General features: G+C 37.7%; 1 non-coding gene across 1 annotated transcript; it reads right to left on the minus strand.

Moving 5' to 3' along the window:
* Positions 1 to 1,482: 1,482 nt before the first annotated feature.
* Positions 1,483 to 1,564, minus strand: trnas-aga (transfer RNA serine (anticodon AGA)). The gene has a single exon. It is a non-coding gene; the product is annotated as a tRNA-Ser (tRNA).
* Positions 1,565 to 6,459: the final 4,895 nt, after the last annotated feature.

A 6,459-nucleotide genomic window follows, 5' to 3' on the forward strand; every position in this document is an offset into this window, starting at 1 on the left:
ATAAAACGTCATCAGTCAGAGACCAAGTACTGATCTAGTTCAAAGCAGCATCTGATCAAGAACCAGTGAAATACCTGGATGTGTTCTGGCTCCGCCCACATTATGGAGGATCATCAGACCAGACAAGTGAGGATTTGGAACCAAATAACCCAGAATGCATTTAGACCAGCAGCAAAGACCGAGGAGGAAACTTTCAGAGGAAACACAAGTATTTTGGGAATACTGCTGTTATTGTGACACAAAATGTAGTTTTCAGATGATTTGAGGTGAGAAAGTGGTTGTAAAAACGTCCAATCTGTGGTCAGTTTATCCAGATGAAGCGGATTAAAAATGAGCTCCAACGGTTTCAGAGATGTGAGGTCCAGGTTAGACAGCTATGATGGACGGTCAGCCTCACTGTAGAGCTCCTTATCTGGACCAGACTTTACAATCTGCTGCTCTGACGCTTCTATAGCGCTTCAACAGGATATTAGTAGTTTATGTTGATCTAACCGTCACACTTTGACCTCATACTTTATTTTTATTGTTCAGAGAAAAATCAGTTTGAAAGAAGTTCAAGTTATAACTTTATTTTGTTCATGTTTTACTCGGTCACTGACTGTAATAATAAGAACAGATATAAATTAAAACACAAAATATTATTTTGAAGTTTTGTTTCTGAGTCTTCACGACAAAAAAAATGTATTTTTTTGTTCCAGTCTTTGTAGTTCTTTATATTTGCTTTCAGGGCATATTTTAATTGAATATAATTGAAAATGGCGAGAAAAAGATCAGAACAAAAATAAAAACATTAGTTTTACTGCTTTACAAAAGATCTTTTTCCTATTTTCATTTTAACAATTCATTTTTGCCATGGAAGAGGATAAACATTGTCCAAATAAAAAAGCTGTGATTATCCAACATGGAAAATTAAATCCCACTTTTCAACAAATAAGCAAACAAACATGAAGATCAAAGTGTGTTATTAGTCATTTATTAAATGAAAAAAGTTATAATAGTTGAAACCCACAGGTAGACCAAATACAAGTGGAGAAAGACGTATTAAAAAATCATTGATCTTGCTCTGGAAAAATCAACCACTGCAATGAAAATAAAAACTAAGTTAGACATTGATTACAGCACAAGATCTGTTCAAAGAATTTAGACCATGGAAGGGTTCAAATACACCAAAATGTGAGGAAAACCTCCTTTAACAGCCGAACAGAGTTAAATGTAATCTGCATAGTCCTGGTGGGTTTAAATTCTTGAAGAAGTACACTGATGGAGATGTCAGAGTCTGAAGCTGGGGCCTCATACATGCACTGTTGGAGGAAACATATGACAACTGAAACCATCACTCACATCCTCTATATCAAAGGTGAGTGCCTGTGCAGAAATGACATGATATTCAAATCAGGACTTTCTCACGTGCTTATTATGAGATCATCAGTTAAACATCATCTCTTCTTATTTCATAGATTGTCACTGCAGAAAAGAGTCAAACGTTGTCAGCAGGATTTGAACCTGCGCGGGGAGACCCCAATGGATTTCTAGTCCATCGCCTTAACCACTCGGCCATGACAACTCCTGTGCTACTGCTTTCTGTTCTGTGTGATGAAAGCGCAAAATTTGGCTTCACATACAAACATCTGTCGTGTTCCCACCCTTGCTTTACGCATTTATCTAATCACTTAAATATTGGAGCTCCGTCTCTCCCTGTTGCTCCGTGCAGCTCTCCTGAGGTCAGCAGAGTCTCTGCTCACCTGTTGGTGGAGGTTAAAGTTGGTGGGTACTGGAGGACAGGCTTGGTGGTCAGAAAAATGCACACAACTTTTCATCCCCTATCATCTCCATTAAGTCCAGGGACACCAGGATCCAGAGCCCAGAGTGATGACCATTACACCATGGAACTTCCTCCACTGTCCTTCACCTCATCTTCTCATCTGACAGAGATCATCAAACACAGTACTAAGTTATAACACAACAACAGAACAAAATAAAGTTAGTTTGCCCTGTATAATTCCAGTGCACCAAAGGATAATCTGAAATCAATACCAGCAGTTCTAAATATAATACAGGCTATAAACAACAAAATGACTCTAGCCAAAGTCTGAAAAGAAAGTTATAAAAAAAAGACTGCAGACCATGTGAATGTGGAATCAATAGGCTCATCAATATCACTTTCCCATTATGTGGAAGTTGCTTCGAGAATGATTCAAGATTTAGTTTCATTTTCATCAGGTTGTTTTGCTGTAGAAAATACTAAGATGTTGTGTGTTGTGACAGAGATCAGGGCTTCTGGCTGATGTTCATTTCCTCCCTTTTCTCTGCACCTACTTCTCTTATCTGTTTGAACTCCTGAGAGCACACAAAAACAGTCCATTTCATAGTAATGGTGGTATAGTGGTGAGCATAGCTGCCTTCCAAGCAGTTGACCCGGGTTTGATTCCCGGCCATCGCATGTGTGCTGATCATGAAGTGTGTGTCCATCACCTTAACCACTTGGCCATGAGAACTCCTGTGGTACTAATTTCTGTTCTCCATCTATCCATCCATTTTCTTCTGCTTATCCGGGGCCGGGTCATGGAGGCAGCAGGCGAAGCAGGTCGTTCCCACACCGCTGTGCACAGCGCACACACTGCACACCCAAAGTCAGCTGATCTCATGTGATGCAGATTTGCTCCTTGATCAAGTGACATTTGTCCGGATTTTTGGCACGAGCGGCGTCGGATCAGCACCGCAGCTGGATGGCCCGATTTACATACCCAGCGCAGCTGATACTCACAAGAATAACTTACTAAAATTATATGCACTCCTGTTATTAAGTCCAGTTCAGTCTGTTCATGTTAACCGTTTCAAACTAACGTTAATAGGTGTGTTCCAACTTAAATAACAAGCTTGAAATTTACCTGTCCCATTGTCCCCTTTATTATTTTTTTCTCTACTGTAAATCTTCTGTCTAAGAATAAATCTGAGGCTGCTGTTCTTTTTTTTTTTTTGTCTGTAAATCCGCTCAAAAATGACACCAACCAACCATGGCGTCATTACTTAAGCTTCATGCAATTTTTTTCTTCTTTGTGACTGTGACCATCACCTGCCCTCATGGCAAATTAACCTATCATGTTTATTTCAAGCTGTTTCCTACATTATGCCATTGAGGGCTGTGCACACCCAAGTGAAACATAAAACAAACACAGGACAGACAGAAAGGTGAGGCATAGACAGTGTTCTGAGAGAAAAGGTGCATTCTATTTATTTGTGCTCTTTAATTCTCTGAGGCTGCTGTTCTGAGAATGAGCGACTAAAGCTTTTTCTGAATAAATCAATAAAGATCCATTTATGGAAGATGTGATGAAGGCAGTTTTGTCTTTAATTATATTCAACAATATAACATATTTGACCACTTTTAGATGATTATTCTAACTTTAATAGACTAAAGTTAAGGCTATATACTTAATTTCCAGTAAGTGGTACAGCCCCTCCTATATTTTTATGTATGTGGCCCTCAGTGACAAAAGTTTGGACACCCCTGGGGTAAGGACAGGAGGAGGAGGAGAACATGAGGGGGATGGGTATTTGACTTGGGAGAGCTGAATTTGGAAGTGGGTGTGAGCATTTACATAAATGGCTAATCTAAGTTTACTTTACCTCCATTTTCAATCCATAGAAACATACTGTGGAGCTGTCTGGCAAATGTTGCTCCAAATGTCAACCACTTCTTCTCCCTGTCAAGAACTGCTGCTAATGCTTTGACCGGCATGGCACAGAAATTCCTAGATTTAACTTACCAAGACAAAGTGACCTGCACAACAGACTTGAACATTGGATTATAGCAGCGTTTTAGAGGTCACATGATCTGCTTGGATCTAGGATCACGTAAAGACTTTTCTTCTAGTCACCTCTTGCTGGCAGGGCTGGGCAGCTGCTGGGAGGTCCAACTAGGACATGTTGCAAGTTTGGTGGTGGGACGAGTGATTGCATGTGGCTTATCTAAGCTCACACACTCATACATGCAGCCACAGACACCTATTTAGCATTTGTTCAGTGGATCATGGATCAACAAGCACAACAGGTTTGAGAGTTTTGCAATGAGTGCTGGAAGTGAAAAATTTGTTTTGAGGGCTTGTTGTGTTGTTGTGCATCAGTCAAAATACAATAGGTTTATAAATCTTTTTTTTTTTTAAAAGTTGAAATAAAAGAAAGAAATCAATCATAAACAGTACAACACATTTTAAGGACTTATTAAAAAGGATTCACTAGATAAATGGAATAGAAAAAATGACTTTAAATTAAGTGAATAAATGTAGACACAAGCTTCTTTAGAGTAAATCAGGCAGTTAGCAGTTCTAAAGCAGTAACAAGATTAAAAGCATGAACATTAATGTCCCAGAATGATATGTTAGTGGTGTAATATAATACAACATTGTGCACCAACACAAAGCTTTCACTAAATGTTCATTTTGTAAATGTTTATAGTGTAGTACCACATTGTATAGCTCTGTCTGGGAAAAATTAGCATGTTAAAGATCAATGAAGTAGAAAAACATGAACTAAAATGAAGTGAAGTTTTTTTTCTCTACTGTAAAGTTTAATTGTTTCAAACTGGATCCTGAAGAAACATTCACTCATCTTGTGTGCACTTCTGCTGTATTTACAGCTAAATGACAATAAAGCTTGATTTAATTTGATTTTGATTTGAATAAAAGTGCAAACATGTTTCATAAAGGTAAATAAGGTATAAAGGCATAAGGCAACTTAGGCCAGATTTTAATAGAAGTGATCCCTTAAAAACACACTACAAGTCCATCTTCTACAGGGGATCAGTTCTGACATAAAGCACTGATCAAACATTGCCCACTGTGCTGCACAGCACACTAGCAGAGGTCCAAAGTTAGACTCATTCAAAGGGCTGCACTGATTCTATATCTGTCACTTGTATCGATTTTACTGCTGATTATCTGTCAAACACGTCTACCACCTCCAAGCTATCATGCTCATGTGATTTTGTCAATCCTTTTGAGTAACTCTGATGTTTGCAACCCCAGCCCCCGCCGTTGTGCTAATTCAAACAATTTCAAGGACAAAGGATGGGAGCCTGTTGTATCACACAAGCAGCAGTGCAACGGATACGGTGCCAGAGGGGCACAGTTGTCAAGGATTAGCGGCCGTCACAGGCGCAGATGGATGTATCACCTCCCAGCACCGCTGATGAGTGCCTGAGTAGGACAACTGCCCCAAATGAGCTTTAAGCAGAACTTTAGATGCAGTCAAAAGATTTGAAGTGAAATAAGGAACCAACCAGAGCATGTTGGGAGGATGAGGGACAACAAAGAGAAGAGGGTCGCTTTCTGATTGACCTGTTGCTCTGCACAAACCTGTGGCTCAGCACATGCATGATGCAGATTTAGCCACTGAACAACCACTTTAGCTCATAATGCTGGTTTTCAATAATAACTGTGGTGAAGACTGGAAGTTTTTGCACTATTTTTGGTTTTCATATTAGCCAATATTCCACATACTGAAAAAATACATTTTTAAAAAACTTTTTTAAAACTGCAATAGTTAATCATTTTACAGAATTACAAATAATAACTCGGAAAAATCCCAGATTTATTTTAAAAATTCACATATTAACTGTGAAAAACAGGCTGCGCAAAATGTCCACATCAAAAGTCTGTTTTTTTTTTAAATTGTGATTTGTCCTTTTATAACATTTGGCTGTAAAATAGTACCAACTGAATTAAATGATTGAAATCAACAAAACACACAAAAACTACAAAACAAAACAACATTTTAAAGATATCCAAATCCTAAAAATGTAACATTTTATTATCTTACACAATTTTTAAATTGTAAAATAAAAACATTCTACATATTCTAAAACTGTTTTACATAACTTTACTTTTCTTGTTAAACTACCAATAATTTCCAGTAAAATCCTAGAAAAAAGTATTAATTTACATGTTGATTGTAAAGAGAAACACACAAAAATGATATTTTATACAAATAATAATTTATTATTATATAATGTGTGAATGTAAAAATGCACTTTTATTTCAAACTAAAAATTACAGATATTTGCTGTTATTTTACTTTAAAAAAAACATACAGATTTTAAAGTTTTTTAATTGAACTTTTAAAACTATCACCTTAATGCAATACATGAAGTGATCCAAACAGAACATTAACATTGTGCCTTCTGTGCGTCCATACTGTAGAACTAGCTGTCCCTCAAACACTGAATCTTGTGACTAGTTAGTCTTATTTATAGGGGAAAAAACCTTCCCAACACCCAGGTCTTTTCACATTCCTGAGAGGAACCCACCCCCTTTCTAAAACAGAGAGATCTTATGGTGACAAATCTTCAAACCAACTTCCTCCTCTTCCTTTCAGCTGCAGTAATGGCCCAGTGAACTGGATTCTCTCTGTCCTGACTCACATCCTCTGTGCCATAACATTTATGCTGCCTATTCAGAAGCT

The sequence above is a fragment of the Acanthochromis polyacanthus genome, chromosome 22, assembly GCF_021347895.1.
Source record: "Acanthochromis polyacanthus isolate Apoly-LR-REF ecotype Palm Island chromosome 22, KAUST_Apoly_ChrSc, whole genome shotgun sequence".
Lineage (NCBI taxonomy): Eukaryota > Metazoa > Chordata > Actinopteri > Pomacentridae > Acanthochromis > Acanthochromis polyacanthus.